This window comes from Podarcis gaigeae, assembly GCF_964106915.1.
Source record: "Podarcis gaigeae genome assembly, chromosome: 5".
Classification (NCBI taxonomy): domain Eukaryota; kingdom Metazoa; phylum Chordata; class Lepidosauria; order Squamata; family Lacertidae; genus Podarcis; species Podarcis gaigeae.
Window position 1 is genome coordinate 23,007,886 of NC_139681.1, and position 14,784 is coordinate 23,022,669.

General features: G+C 41.1%; 1 long non-coding RNA gene across 1 annotated transcript; it reads left to right on the forward strand.

Moving 5' to 3' along the window:
* Window positions 1–11,433: 11,433 nt before the first annotated feature.
* Window positions 11,434–13,083, forward strand: LOC310845487. The gene is made up of 2 exons (XR_014564798.1): window positions 11,434–12,374; window positions 12,906–13,083. It is a non-coding gene; the product is annotated as an uncharacterized lncRNA (long non-coding RNA).
* The last annotated feature ends 1,701 nt before the right edge of the window (window positions 13,084–14,784 follow it).

Sequence of the window (14,784 nt, forward strand, 5' to 3'; positions counted from 1 at the left end):
AGATTAATCATTATTATGTGGCAAACAAATGCTGCTGTGTAATGACCATGCAGACTATTAGGTAAAACAAAAAGTGTTCTGGAGCTTTTGAATTGTATCTCTCTCTCCCCACCCCCAGAGGAGAGCACTTAGGTCAAGAGTGAAATTTGATAGTTAACATATCAAAAATATACCTGAATGTTAAAAGAACAGCAGGTTACATTTTTTACATTTTTTAAAGTTTGATTTAGTCCAGGTGGTATCTTAATTTTGTGAGGGGTTTTTTTAAAGTCTCCTTACTGGGTCAAAAGCCTTCAATAGAGGCAGAAGTGAGCATTTAAATAAGAGTGGTCAATAGAGGAAGCTTTTTATCAAGTAAAATGCTGTTTTGTACTATGTCTTGAAGTGTGGAATCAAATTCATTTTCATTTCATTTTCCTAATGCTCAGTAAGGTTTTGCAGCTCAGGACCACAATACAGTGGTACCTTGGTTTACGAATTTAATCCATTCCGGAAGTCCATTCTTAAACCAAAACCATTCTTAAACTGAGGCACGATTTCCCTAGTGAGGCCTCCCGCTGTCGGTGCCCTTCCACTATTTGGCTTCCGTTCTTAGACCAAAGTAAAGTTCGCAAAGCGGGACACTACTTCCGGTTTTGCGGAGTTCGTAAACCGAATAGTTTGTAAACAGGGCTGTTCTTAAACCGAGGTACCACTGTATCTCAAGGACTGCCTCTTTCCATAGGAACCTACCTGGAACCTGAGATCACCACCTGAGGTCCTTCTTCATGTGCCTCCTCCATGAGATATCTGGAGGGTGGCAACACGAGCGTGGGCCTTTTCTTTAGTGGCTTCCCTGCCATTACACATCTTTAGACAGTAGGTGAATATATTCCTCTTCAACCAGGCCTTGGGCTGATCAATGTCAGGTATCCTTTTAAATGTGTTGTGGGAGGGGGAAATTATTGGTTTGTTTTTGGTCTTATTTTTATTAAGTATTTTGTTGGGGGGGGTTGTATTGTATTTTTTTTGTTGTGAACCGCCCTGAGATCTACAGATAAAGGGTGGTATACAAATTTAATAAAATAATAATAATAATAATAATAATAATAATAATAATAATACAATGGCATGTATTTCCTCATCGTCATCTTGTTGAAACAAACTTCACCAGCCTGGTACCCTCAAATGGCTGTCTGGTGGCGGATGGGAACTGTCTTCTAAAACACATGGAGGGCACCAGGTTGGCAAAAACTGTCAAAAAGCTCTCCTACAGGCAACATATAAGTTTTCTCTTTGCTTGAATGGGGGATGCCATGGAAGGCTGAGAGCACAACTGGGCAGATTAGGATCTAGTTTGGGGTCCCCCCTAATAGAATCTCAATCTTAGCTGGAGCCAAGTTGAAAATAGCACCTTAGAAAGAATCGCAGACATACACCTAAAATTAGAGCTAATCTCAGTTGGGATCCAACAACAACTGGAGAGCCAAAGGTGTCCTGTCACTGTACTAGAGGCTGCCTTTTGCTTTTAAAAACAAGGAAAAACACAAGAAAAGAGTGGCAAACAGCTGTGAATATCATGGAGTTTGATCCTAAGAAACAATGTTTAGTTTTATTTGCTTGTGCATTTGGCGAAGTGTCATTGGGACTTCCCCAAAGTGTTCTTGGTATGTTTTGTTTTTGCATTAAATGTCGCCTGTCATTTGGAAGGCGTCTTCCATCCGAGTCGCTTTATAATTTGTTCATACAGTCGACAGCCCTGGAGATAACAGAAAAGCTCCATTTGTGTCTGTCTAACTGCTGAGTAATTTCCTCTGAAGAAGAGCCTTCCTGTTCAAAATGTGAATGGATTCAGCATGGAGCAGCAGCACATTTAAGAAAGTTTTGACACCTGATGGTTTGGGCTTCTCGTATTTTCCTCTCAAAAACTCAAGAACCCAATGCATTATCTCAAAATACGTGGGACAGGAGCTCCCAGTTTTGCTATGAATGAAACTTATGGCAATTCTAGTGCACAACAGAATGCCAGTAAGAAAATGAATGGAGGATATCAGTTATGCAGAGCTTCCACAGGGCTATGGGTTGGTTAGAGATGCTCCCAAAATTCTTCTCATCCAGATTTCTTCCTGGATTATGGCATTCCAAATTAGCTGGCCTTATTTCCAGAGTTGGATCTAGATCTAGAGGGCAACCCATACCTCCTTAGCACCAGGCAGTGGGGGGTTGGATTGGGTCAACGTGTCCTTCCACACTGCCCTGCCAGTCTCCACTAGCACAGAGCTCCCCCTTTCATCCCACCAAATAGATGAGCAGTCAAAAATGCCACTGGCAGGACCCTCACTAGTGGAAGTCAACAGAAAGTCCCACTGGATCCTGAGCCAGTCCTAATGTTGCCACATGATCTGATTTAGGCATGATCATTGTTCCATTAAGTTCTGCCACAATTGTGTTCCTGTTATTTCCAGCTAACACAGATTCCTGAGTATACACATTTTCATGCCATTTCGAGTTCCTTCCATTCATTCATGCACCCTGGCCCCCCCCCGGTCCCGCATTCTACATTGTTAATCGGCATGCACAACAAATAAAGTACTGCAACAACAACCAGAAAAAAGCAACCTTAATGTAGACATGATTGCATCAAAGTTCTTTTTCTTGGGTGTTTGACATCTGCACTTCAGCATATTAAGAGACTGCAAAAAGAATCGTGATAAGACAGGTATTCAAATCGGTACTATTTTTCTAGAATAAGAGGTGCTGGAACTCACAATGAACACCTCCCTTGTTTCCTTAGCATGGCAATGGCTCCCACCTGAGAGGTGCCAGAACTGAGTTCCTGTGAGCTCTTCCTGAAAAAAGCCCTGTATACAACCACCCCTTTTGTTTGCAGAGCATATTGCTCACTGGGGAGGCAGAAAGACCACACAAATGAAATGGAAGCAGCAGTTACAAGTTGCTCTGCATGCTCCAATTCCAAATGTAATTTTAGAAATAATCCAAGTTAAATCAGAATTCAGGAGCAGTGCAAAGCAGGAAAGAGCAAACCCATGGAACGATAACACAATAGGGGGAATTGTCTCATCCTTAGGTATAGGGAGCAGGGACTGAGCAATGGGAGCTCACCCTATTGCGGGGATTCGAACCGCTGACCTTCTGACTGGCAAGTCCTAGGCTCTGTGCTTTAACCCACAGTGCCACCCGCGTCCCTATAGACATACATACCCCCCCCCTATTAGCCATGTAGGTCAGCTGAGGGAGGGGGGAAACTATCTCCCCTCCTCACATCAAATTATCCTCTCCCCCTTCCCTTTATCCTTCACACATTGCTTGGGAAATCTGCACATTCTTCTAATTTCTCATCTGTGACAAAATGGCTCCTTTCCACATTAATTGTCATATAATTTAGGGCAGTAAATCCCCACCTTCTAAAAATGACATTTTAATCTCACTCCTAATTTGTTTGTTATCGAATCCCAATAAAGCAGTACATGAACTGATGGGGAGAATCTTCCATCTGGCTTTCTGTATAAAGAAAAATACAAACCCAAATAGAGCTTGATTTTTTCTCAGAGATAAGAACACATAGCAAATATGAATTTATTCCAAATAACTTCATTGCTAACCACGTTGTAGGAAGGCTGCCCTAAATCTCAACAAGAAGTGAGTCTCCTGCTCTCCCATTCCATTAAAAATACAAATAATTCTCAGATATTACATACATTATGTGTTATTATATACATTATTATACATTTAATCTTACAGGCATGCATATACTCCAGGTTTCTTAAAAGTAACTAGCACATACACTGATAAATGCAATATAAATCCAACAATGCATAGAACTGCATAAAATGCATATAATAATAATAATAATAATAATAATAATAATAATACCCCTCCCATCTTGCTGGGTTTCCAACAAAATATTAATATACAACACTCCGTCAAACATTAAAAGCTTCCCTAAAATTATGTTGTGGAAATATAATACAGCATGGGGTTTCATATATATATATAGTCATATTTTTATTCTTACAGTGGTACCTCGGGTTACATACGCTTCAGGTTACATACACTTCAGGATACTTACGCTTCAGGTTACAGACTCTGCTAACCCAGAAATAGTACCTCAGGTTAAGAACTTTGCTTCAGGATGAGAGCAAAAATCGGGCTCCAGCGGCGCAGCAGCAGCAGGAGGCCCCATTAGCTAAAGTGGCGCTTCAGGTTAAGAACAGTTCCAGGTTAAGTACGGACCTCCGGAACGAATTAAGTACTTAACCTGAGGTACTACTGTATTGCTATTTTTGTAGAAAAAGAGGTGCCAGAACTCACCATGAACACCTACCTCATTCTCCTAGAATGGCAATAGTGCCCACCTGAGAGGTGCTAGAACTGTGTTCTGGCTGAAAAAAAGCCATTATTGTTGTTGTCATTATTATTTCAATTTATTTATTGTCTTTTATCAAAAGATCCCAAGACAGTGTACAATAATAAAAACATAATACAGAGCAGGCTTTTATCTTTTAAAGGCCAGTGTATGAGTGGCTCAGACATAAGTAGGCACTCGAGACTGGTGATGGTTCAATGCAGCCAAAGCTTAAGTTGGTCCAGAACTGCCAAATTCCATGTGGAAATCCATTTAAAACAGATTCCTCCTCCATTCTGAGGCGGAAAAAACTCTTATCAGCTTCTCTTGAAATTATCCCATGATGAAATCCTCTGAAACTGACTAAAAACGTTGCTTGTGTTGAAGTTTGGTAGCCCCTCAACAGAAAGAAAAACAAACTGAAAATTCTGTAGGCTCATAGAAAACTGCCCTACAGGAACTATATTTCCAGTATCTTTGAGAATTTTCAGGTTGCTTTCCACAGCTTTTATTTTTGTTAAGTGAATCTTCTTGAGATTGCCTGGCGCTCCCCCATCATCTTCCCAGGCTCAGATTTCCTATTGAAATGGAACCATGACTGTACATATTGTCTGGGCCTGACTTTCCAGGCAGGCAAAATGGATGGGCATTTGGCTAGATTATCCGAATGAAATGTGTGCCTTAGTCACACTAGACCCTGGAAAGTTTGCCAGGATTAAGGCTTGCCTTCCTCTTTTCCAGCTTTGAGTCAAAAGCATTACTACATTTGTGTGTGGAGTGAATATCTGCTGTATTCATTATTGCTATTATTTATTTGCCTGTTTTTCACCAGCTGCTGGGGAAATTGTTCATTTTGAGGGGTCACAGAGTTGCTTCCAAATGTGAGCCTTGTAGGGGAGCAGCTGCAGTTTGCAGGGAGGGGTAGAACCAGCCCACAACACCCCTCATACCTTATTTCAATGGCTAGGGGGAAAAAACTATACAATACCTTTTGAGCTCTTGTTTAACCAAGTTGGGGGGCTTCCTGTTCAGCAAGTCTCCTTTCCTCCATCTCCTAAGCCTGGTAAACTTGCTCCTTAAGCAAATGTAACCTTAGGTTTCCCAACTGCAAAAGCTGATAGGCAGATAGAAATATCCCAATGAGTTCCATCTTCTTGAATGAGCAAAAATTGAAACCTAATTTGGCTCATGAATTAGAAAATTGCATCCTCAGCTTCTCATATATTTCTGATAACTTCCCTCTTACTGGTCTTTAGCTCACAGCATTTGGGGATATAATTCTGTACACCATGAAAGAAAAGGACCTGTACCTTATTTTTTATTAAACGGTCACAGTTCCCTTTTGACATCCAGACTAAATTCAATCACAACGAGGTTATATTTAGCTTTCAGAACGTCACCACTTTGGTAATTGCTGGAGTAAAGAAAAGATAAATATAAGAGAGAATTAATAAGATGGATTTCTTAAGCCAAAACCTTTATACAGCAAGCGAGATAGTGAGTTGGAATCTCTTTATTATTTTCCTTTCTCTCCCCTTATGAGACATCTAACGAGAGTAATATTACCACCTGAGACGAAAATGACATTATATTTGAGTAATATGTATAAGCCATTTAAATGCAATCATCCCACTATTGGAACATAATTTAAACACAAATGGGAAAAAATGTTTTGTGGGAATAATCCATACCAAACGGATGAAAATGAATATAGAATATTGTTAGATTTGCATATATACACAGAATATGCTGGGAGTTAGCTTTCTAACTAACATCCTCAAGAGAGTTCTTTGGCTTCAGTAATAGGTCTGTCAAATCTCACCAGTGGGGAATCTGCCCCATTATTTAATTTAGTAGTTATGCTTTTACCAATATTTTTTATATATAAAAAAAACTGAAATGGGCCAAAGCCTGATTCACAAGTTATTGGTGTTGGGTTTTTACTGGAGGCACACAAGGTTACTTATACCCAACAACTATTTCTGTGTGGCAGCTGTTTCTTCTGGGCTGGATCTTTATAATGTCTGCGGAACAGAACTGTAGACTGGATGAACCATGATGTGGTTCTTTCTCATCCCTGCTGTGTTCCTGTAAGAGTTCCTACACATATCCTACAATAATGCAAATCAGCATCATGTACACAAGTTTGGAAATGTTTTTGCTGGTTTGGAGGATCCACAAGAACACAAGACTAGACACAACACAGGAAGCTGCCTCATACAGAGCTGGCCCATTAGTTCATCTAATTCATATGTTCAAAGATGACCTCCAAGTGGTATTGGACTACTATTATCACCATCCCATTGACCATGCTGGCTGGGGTTTTGGGAGTTGTAATTCAACAACATCTGGAGGGCACCATGTTAGTTACCCCTGTTCTGCATTGGTTCTCTGTGGCTCTCCAGGCATTCAGACAGAGAATATTTCAAGCCAACCTGGAGATGCTGGGACTGAACCTGAGACCTTCTACATGTAGAGTTGAGTTATAGCCCTTCCCAGGACTGTTTCAATCATGTCACCACAGCTAGGGAAGTCAACTTGGGTCCTCCAACAGAGGAGGAAGCCCATCTGGGGGACATTTCCCCTCAAATGTCAGATGGGGACAATATACTACTCTTCCAATTAAGGCTGTGTAGGAAAAGGGAAATCTTACGTTTAAGGGCTCTGTTGGAGGTGTGGCCTCCCCTACACATAGAAAACTAACATGTCAAGGAGAAGAGTTTAGATCTTCTTAATGGATTTGTGGGGGTTTTGTGGGGGAGGGATAATGCAGTTCCTTGCTGGTGCATGAAGTAGTAGAATCCCGGAGAAAAAAACAATTATCCTGCTAATTTGCTAAATGTATATATACCCTGGCCTTCACAATGCGAGCTGTTTACATCAACACCATTCAGCACGGTTGTGAGCATTTTCACTTAGAGTCATAGAGACAGCAAACTGGTCAATATAATTAAACATTTATTGGTTTACAAAGCAACCTGTGAACTGCAGGCATCTTCCTGATAAAGTACATCCTACTGTAATATATAAACACAAAATTAAGTATTAAACAATGCTCCTGTCTGGAGTTCAAGCAGCAAGTGCAAATACAAGCATAATTAGGGGTTGACTCTGCTTCTGCTGACTTTCCCTGCTCCCGAGAGCATAAAGATTGCACAATGTAAGGAATGCAAACTCCCATCACCTCCTTAGGACACTGCTTTAAATCTCTTCTCTGGTTACTGCCCTTCCTTTTACTGGAGGATTTTATCTTACACTGTTATTAAAAAAACATGTTGCTCATTGAAGTAAATGTACTGTATTTAAGTCTTGTATAAACACACAGTTTGGATGGACTAAATGTGTAGTTAGGGATTTTAAGGCATACTCAATTAAGCACACATTTAGGCATGTGGATTATTTTCACAATAGCCTCTGATAGTTCCCAAAGAGCACTTATAATATGCAATGAATATAGTTTTCGTTTTATGGGTTATTGATCCAATGGATCCTTTGAGTCCTCAATGCTTACCCAGTCAATGAGGTCACAATACACTACACAGATGCCCAGAATCACTGTTAATTCTACCAAATGAACCAGCACCACTGGTTGCAAAACAGTTGTTGTGCTGTTGTCACGGAATAAATCATCACCATAAAGGAAATAAAGAAAACCGGAAGTTATGGTAAGTGGGTCTGATCTGAAACTACCACCAGTTTTCAGGAACATATCCAGCAGTATTGGCGGCGGGGGGGGGGGGGTGCTGTTTCAATGGCCTTTTATTTTGTACTCATTTAGTATTTTTTATCATCTCTCTCTTGTGTTCATGCTTCCCCTATGAAATCATCACATAACTAAAAATGATTGGCCATGTAGCATAGTGATGCCATTATGTTTGCTGTGTGTTCCCTGATTGGCTGGGATAACCCATATGATCAATCTATTGTCTTCACATTCAATTGTCTTAATTTACCTTCAGTGGTATCATCATGTAGCCAAATTGTAATGGCTATGTAATGCAGCAATAGCTACTCATTCACTACATAATCCTCATTTGGCTGGGACACAGACATACCCAACATTCACACACATGAATAATCTTGGAAAGAAAGGGTAGCAGTAACTGTGACAGAAGAAATGATGCCACGGTGATTGTAAAGCAAGGACTAAGGCAAAAGAAAAAGAAAAAGAAAAGCAGTGAAAAGAGGGTACATTTGCACAGTCAAATGGCTTTTAGGGAGATATTTCGACACACCCAAATCACTATTTCACACACACATTGAAACTGGAGAATATTTGGTACAGTCCTAATGTCATATGCAATGTCACATAAATTTGTTTCATTTTTTTAAAAACTCCCATCAATTTTCGGGCTTTATTGTGAAGGCAATGCCTGTATTTTAGCAGAATTTGAGAGATATTATTAATTTTTCTCTGAATTGTCTGCTATTGATATCAAACCATATCACTTTGCAGAGAAACACAAGCAATAAAAGATTCCTGTCCCAAGGAGCTTGCTTCCACATTGACTACGTAACATCTCACCCACTGAAATCAATAAGGCTTAAACATGCTGAATTTCAGCTCAAGTGTACGTTGCACTTTTTGAAATGTATCTCTTGGGGTTCTTCAAAATAAAGTTGATGTACAAATTTTAGACACATTGCTAAGGAGGTGGGGTGGACTCTCCAAGCTTTCATAGCTTTGCATTGACTTGAAAATTGACGACTGTATGGTTTTTGAGATTATAGTCACTTCACATGAACCTTTTAGAAACTGCTATACAAACAAAAGTGAAGTTGTTATAATGCACCTGTGTGGCTCCAATGAATTTGTCCAGAATGGCGGAAGCAGAATAACATCGGCAGCAGCAACCTCAAATCTTGACTATCCCTTGAGGCCCATCTGGGCCTGGCTAGGCACAACTTGACCACCAACTTGAGTAAACATTGGAGCAGCCATGCTGGGCCAAAATGGATGACAATTGAAAAGTGAGCTGCTTGGAACCTTTGCTAAATCACAGTGACACATTTTGGCACCTTAGGTCTCAGGGATAAGGTGCTAAAGAAAACAATAATGGGCACATCAACAAATGTGAAATTAGAACATTACTGGGTTGTTTTAAAGACTATGCAAGAATGTAAATAACTGCCAAAAAGCAGTGATTTCATTTACGCTTTTCCTTAGTTAGATTATGGTCGGCCTTTAGCAACTTCTGTCATGGGTTTGCTTAAGTGAAGAATTTGAGGGGAAAGATGGAAAAACCTGATCCAGTCACTGATCAATATAAAATATTTCACAGACTCATTTTTCTCTCCTCCTTTTTAGCCCTTGGTCACACGCACCTTCTCTTCTTCACCTAGCAGAAAACAACATGATCCGGACACACACCATTGACTGGGTGACAATGACCTTTATTCTAAGGTGCTAAGAATGATAGGAAACTTAGATTTCTTTATTTTTTAAATAAAAAAAAACTAGGGCAGCTTGGGAAGTTCTGAGGACAAATCTTCAGCTAGGTAAAAAAACAGCAAGCCTAAGCTTCACATTAAAACAACTGATTGCTTTGACAGCACAATTATAATGCTATTCTTATGTCACTCTTAATCTATATTTTCTAAATGCTATATTGCATTAAATTCTGTTTTACTAAGTCTTTAGTCAAAGCTCACAATATGATTTTCTATATGAAAATTATGCTGTTCTCTGAATGAAGCTGTACATATAGAAAAATTGCTCCCTGACACATCAGGACCAGATTAGATCATTTGTTTTATATTTTATGATTTTATATTATTATTACGATTTAATTTAAGTATTTTTTATGAGTAGGTGGTTTATAAATATCTCTTTAAATAAAACCAAATGAACTGCACCACCAAATTAAACATGGGATATATCTTTTCATCACTTAAAAGTCAGAGGGGATATAATTAAAGTGCCATTGTGTGATACTGATCTGTATCAAGTTATCTAGCCACACAAATATTTTGATATTGTTGAAATGCAAGTGAGAGAAACATATCTATATAATTCTGAGATTGTCAAAGAATCAAAGGATAGCAGCCTGACAGAGACACGAAGATTTGTGTGTCTCAAAGACCAAGAAGAGTGTATCTGGGAAAGGACAGGCCTGATCAGGAGAGAAACCATTTTAGTAATTGAAGGTCTTAATTTTATTCAGAAGGCATGGCTTCATGATATTCATTGACATCGGAGAAAACCTCAAGGGGCTCAACATCTGTGTGCTTGCTGTTCTTCGGGGGCACGTCAGATTCACATCACTGAACAACACAAGCAGATAAAATGTTGAGAAACACACCTGCCGCCAACCAATTTCCAGGAGATGGTATCTCTGCCGAGTTGCCCATGCCAGTTGATTTTAGTCTGCCTCAACCACACAAAGTTGCATTTCTGCTACACAGAAAGCTCATGGATTATCCTGACACAGTGGTGCTGCTTCTCGACAACTTGTGGCAGTTGCTCAAGAGTTCATGGATGCCAAGAAACAGGTGCCTAGCTTGAATAGTGCAACCAGAATTCTCCCAAGGTAAAATAGTTGGGCTTGAGAGGTGGGGAGGAGTTCAATATTGCACTAAGGTGATCGGTCTGTCAGGGCAAGCATTTTGGCTTACTAGATGGAATAAGCCCACCCACTCATCCCTCCACAAACTGTTCGGGGGGGGGGGGATTCTTACCGTTGGAGAAAAGGAAATGCATTTAATCCTCTTGTATACTTCTAGCTAATACATATGTTACTTTAAAACACACACGTCTAGTGATCTAGCCACCCCCTGCTTATAGCTTCTTTGTCTAAGTTAACTCCACCCCTAACAGCTGAGACATTTTGTTGTTTTACTCTCCCAAGAGATTGGGAGATGTCTGCTATTTCTCTCTCTCTAATCACTCATTCTGTAAATAGTTCCTGCATGAATAAAGCCATTGAACTCCAGCAACTGTGATTATTCAAATCTAATTCAACCAAGCTGCAAGGTTTGCTAACACTTCCAACCGACCTCATTCACAGTTGTTGCTGCCACCAGTTCACGAACAATGCATTATTGATTGCTTTTCTTCCCATTTGCATTGTGTTGCATTGACATGAACGGAGTAGAATAATGTAATGTCAATGTAACTTAATTAATTTGCATATGGAATTAATTTACATACTAAATTAATTTAGTTGCATTGACATTATGTAAAGCACATTTCATCACAGTGGACAACAAGACAAATAATGTTTTTGGCAGAGAACAAACTGAAGCGGAAGGGAAACAGTGTTGCATGTGACAAATACAGGTTGGAACAAAAAATGATGCCTTCTTACATCCCTATGCACCACAAACAATTCTGAAGGACTGTTCAGCATAATCTCTGTGCAAGCTTTTTTTTTTTGCAAGCAAATCAGGATGAATGCTCAATAAACAGGTAACCTGGAGAAGACTGCTCTCTTAGGCAGAGCCTGTGTTTTGCCATACAAATACACACAAACACAAACACACACACTGTGCATGGCTACTATAGGCACTTGAGAAAGAAGAATAATCCACTGTCACCACTTTCACATTATGTGCAAAACAGCCTTTCAACAAGATAACCACTGTGTATTTTCAGGTCACGGAGGGAGCAAGGCAGGCAGAGAAAGAACAGGAGAATCATATCCTTTTTCTCTCCTGTAAGGTAAAAAACAACCCCTGACAGGGTGAAGAGACAAGATGACAGCCTGTAAGAGACAACATTAGCACATTACTATTTTAGACTGCTATTTGATTTTGATACCATTCCTATTTTACTCTTAGAATGGTATGTCTAAAGATGATGGTTGTCCTGGATGTCAGGTGAGGCTGTCAATTCCTGTTCTCTCCAGGTCATCCCTGGACATCTGGCAACCCTATCTTAATGTCACTGCAATCATGCTTTGCTGGTTTGCTACATCCCTCAAATGAACTGTGCTCCAGACGATATTTAAAGGTCATTGCCGAGGACTGCTCTCTCTCTCTTACCCTTGACTAAATCTCCCATGGCATAGGGTGGAAAGAAATTCTGCAGGTGATGTTAGCACCCATGAGAAAGGGTGTGTGATTTCTCAGTTTGTCTCTAAGCTTCTTTTTCTGGGAGCAGGCAGTTGTCTGGTCAAGGGCACAGTTCCTTTGCTTTTTAATACATGGGTATTTCCACCACTACCACCCTCAGATGCTGAGGTGCGGGGAGTAGACAGAGCTATGAGCCCCATGTAGCTGACCTGCACCCACTACACAAGTTTGCTGCCCCCAAGTGTAGTGAAGGATACTGTCTATTAACTACCAGTTCAATTGGTATGTGCCATCTTGACCTTCGCCTCAGGCAGCAAAATATCTTGAGCTGGCCCAGATACGTAAGCTATTGCTAATCAGTTCCTCATTTAAAGCACAGATACATCCAGCTATATTGTCCCAAGATGACTGACAGGGAGATAATTCAGACAAGTCTGAAAACAAATACCCAAATTGCCATGCAAATAGACCCATGGGCTATTGATTTTTCTTGTTCAAATCAGGAAGCCAATGTGTTAATTGTGACAACTGTGTCTATTTTCTGCAGAGAAAAGGGCTGTTTATTCCAAGGTTATCCTTTCTCTTCCTCTGAAGATCTGAAAAAGAACTTAAGATGCTACCATACAGATTCTGTAGGTCTTATACCAATATAAGTTCAAATTGTTTTTCCCACCTGACCATGTTCTCTGTCCTAAAACAAGGCTGAATGACAAACTGATTGTCAAAATGCTTTTGTTTTGTTTTTGTTTTTCCTTCACGTGCTAGAGCTTTGAAGTTGCAAATGGAGGCAGGGAAATGGTGCAGCTGTAGCCCCAGCAGTGAGCTGCTTAATTCACTGCTTTGTGCTGTTTTCTGGTGAATTCTCTGGAAAATGAAATTGAAGTGAATTCAGAGAGAGAAGTGTTCGTGTGGGCAAAAGTGGGTGAATGTTGAGGTAAGAGTGTGTTAGTGGGCAGTGGCGTAGGAAAGGAAGGGGCTGTGATGGGTGTGATCTGCCCTGAGTGTCATCACTGAGGGGATTAACAAAATGGCAAAAATATGTGTTTTTGGAAAAATAACTCCCGCACCCACCGCACGCCCCTTCCTATGCCACTGCAGGAGCACTCTCCCCTTGAGTGATTTCCAAAAACCAGAAACATTGCAGTCTCCAACTTTGCAGGCAGAGCACAGCCTTTATGGCTAGTAGCCTTCAACAGCCCTCTCCTCCATGAATCTGCCTAATTCAGAGGCGTAGCTAGGTGAGGCGGAGGGCCCTGCACATTGCAGGGCCTGCAGCGTGCCTGAGCCACACATCTCTCCTGAGGGGGAGGCAGTGTGCGGCTGCCTGCAAGTTCTGTGCAGCTTTTTCGAGCAGCATGGGGCTTGCCCTAGAGCTGAGGGGGAGGCTGCGGAGAGGCTCCACGCAGCAAGCCCTGCCTTAGCTCGCCCCACCCCCATAGGCAGCTTGACCCACCCCAATGGGCAGCATGCTCCGCTCCCGGCTGCAGGGCGCGCACACCGCCCCGAGCACCCAAGCAGCTAGCTACGCCACTGTTAGTGGGTACAGAATTGGTGTGCGTGGAATGGTATTGATTGAGTACAATTTTAGTTTATGGATTTTGAGGTTGTGGGCTCACCCACTCCTCTGCTTGTCCAGTGCCTAGAAAGCACGGGCCCAATTGGCTTTTTCTAGGCATGGCTCAGATCAGTTTTTCATTTGTCCTGCCACTTTTCCGGGGAAAATCCACTGTTTACTGGGGAAAATCAGAATAAGCATTACACACACACACACCAACAATTAACACCTGTTCCAGTTCAATGGTAACTGTGGGTATTCCCAGGGGAAAGCAGCAAGACAAACAGAAGGGTGGAAAAGCCCCGTATTTGTTTTATCGCTTTACATACAGACAACTCCTAATTTATGTGGGGTTGTGTTCTGCACTTCTATGTATGTAAGTGAAATCAAATATATTGGGAGCACCCTGGAGAATCCTTCTGGCTCATGAGGAAACTTTCCCCAGAGCCCAAAAAGGGTTCTGGAGAGAGTCTCCTCAGGAGCCTGAGACTCAGCTGTGTTTTACTGAGGCCTAGCATCTGGTGTGCAGGGTAGAGTAGCTGCTGCCACTGCTTTCGCACCTGTCAGCTGTGGAAGCCATCTTGTATCTCTGGCACACGAGCTGGAGGGATAGCGCAGCTTCCTTGACCAGCACAGCTGAAGCTTCGATGGAATTTTCCAATGCTAAACCTTCAGCAATACACATACAGAGCTATTTTCCAATACAATGCACAATGAAACAATTATAATTAACACAACTGACCCAACTGAACCATGCAGAGCTGACTACTGAACCTTCATTAGCCATGACTAGAACAAAACTGGGATGGCAGCCCAGCAGCAGGGCCAACACAGGACATTTAAGTTATCTGAGAACAAGGTCTCCACTCCA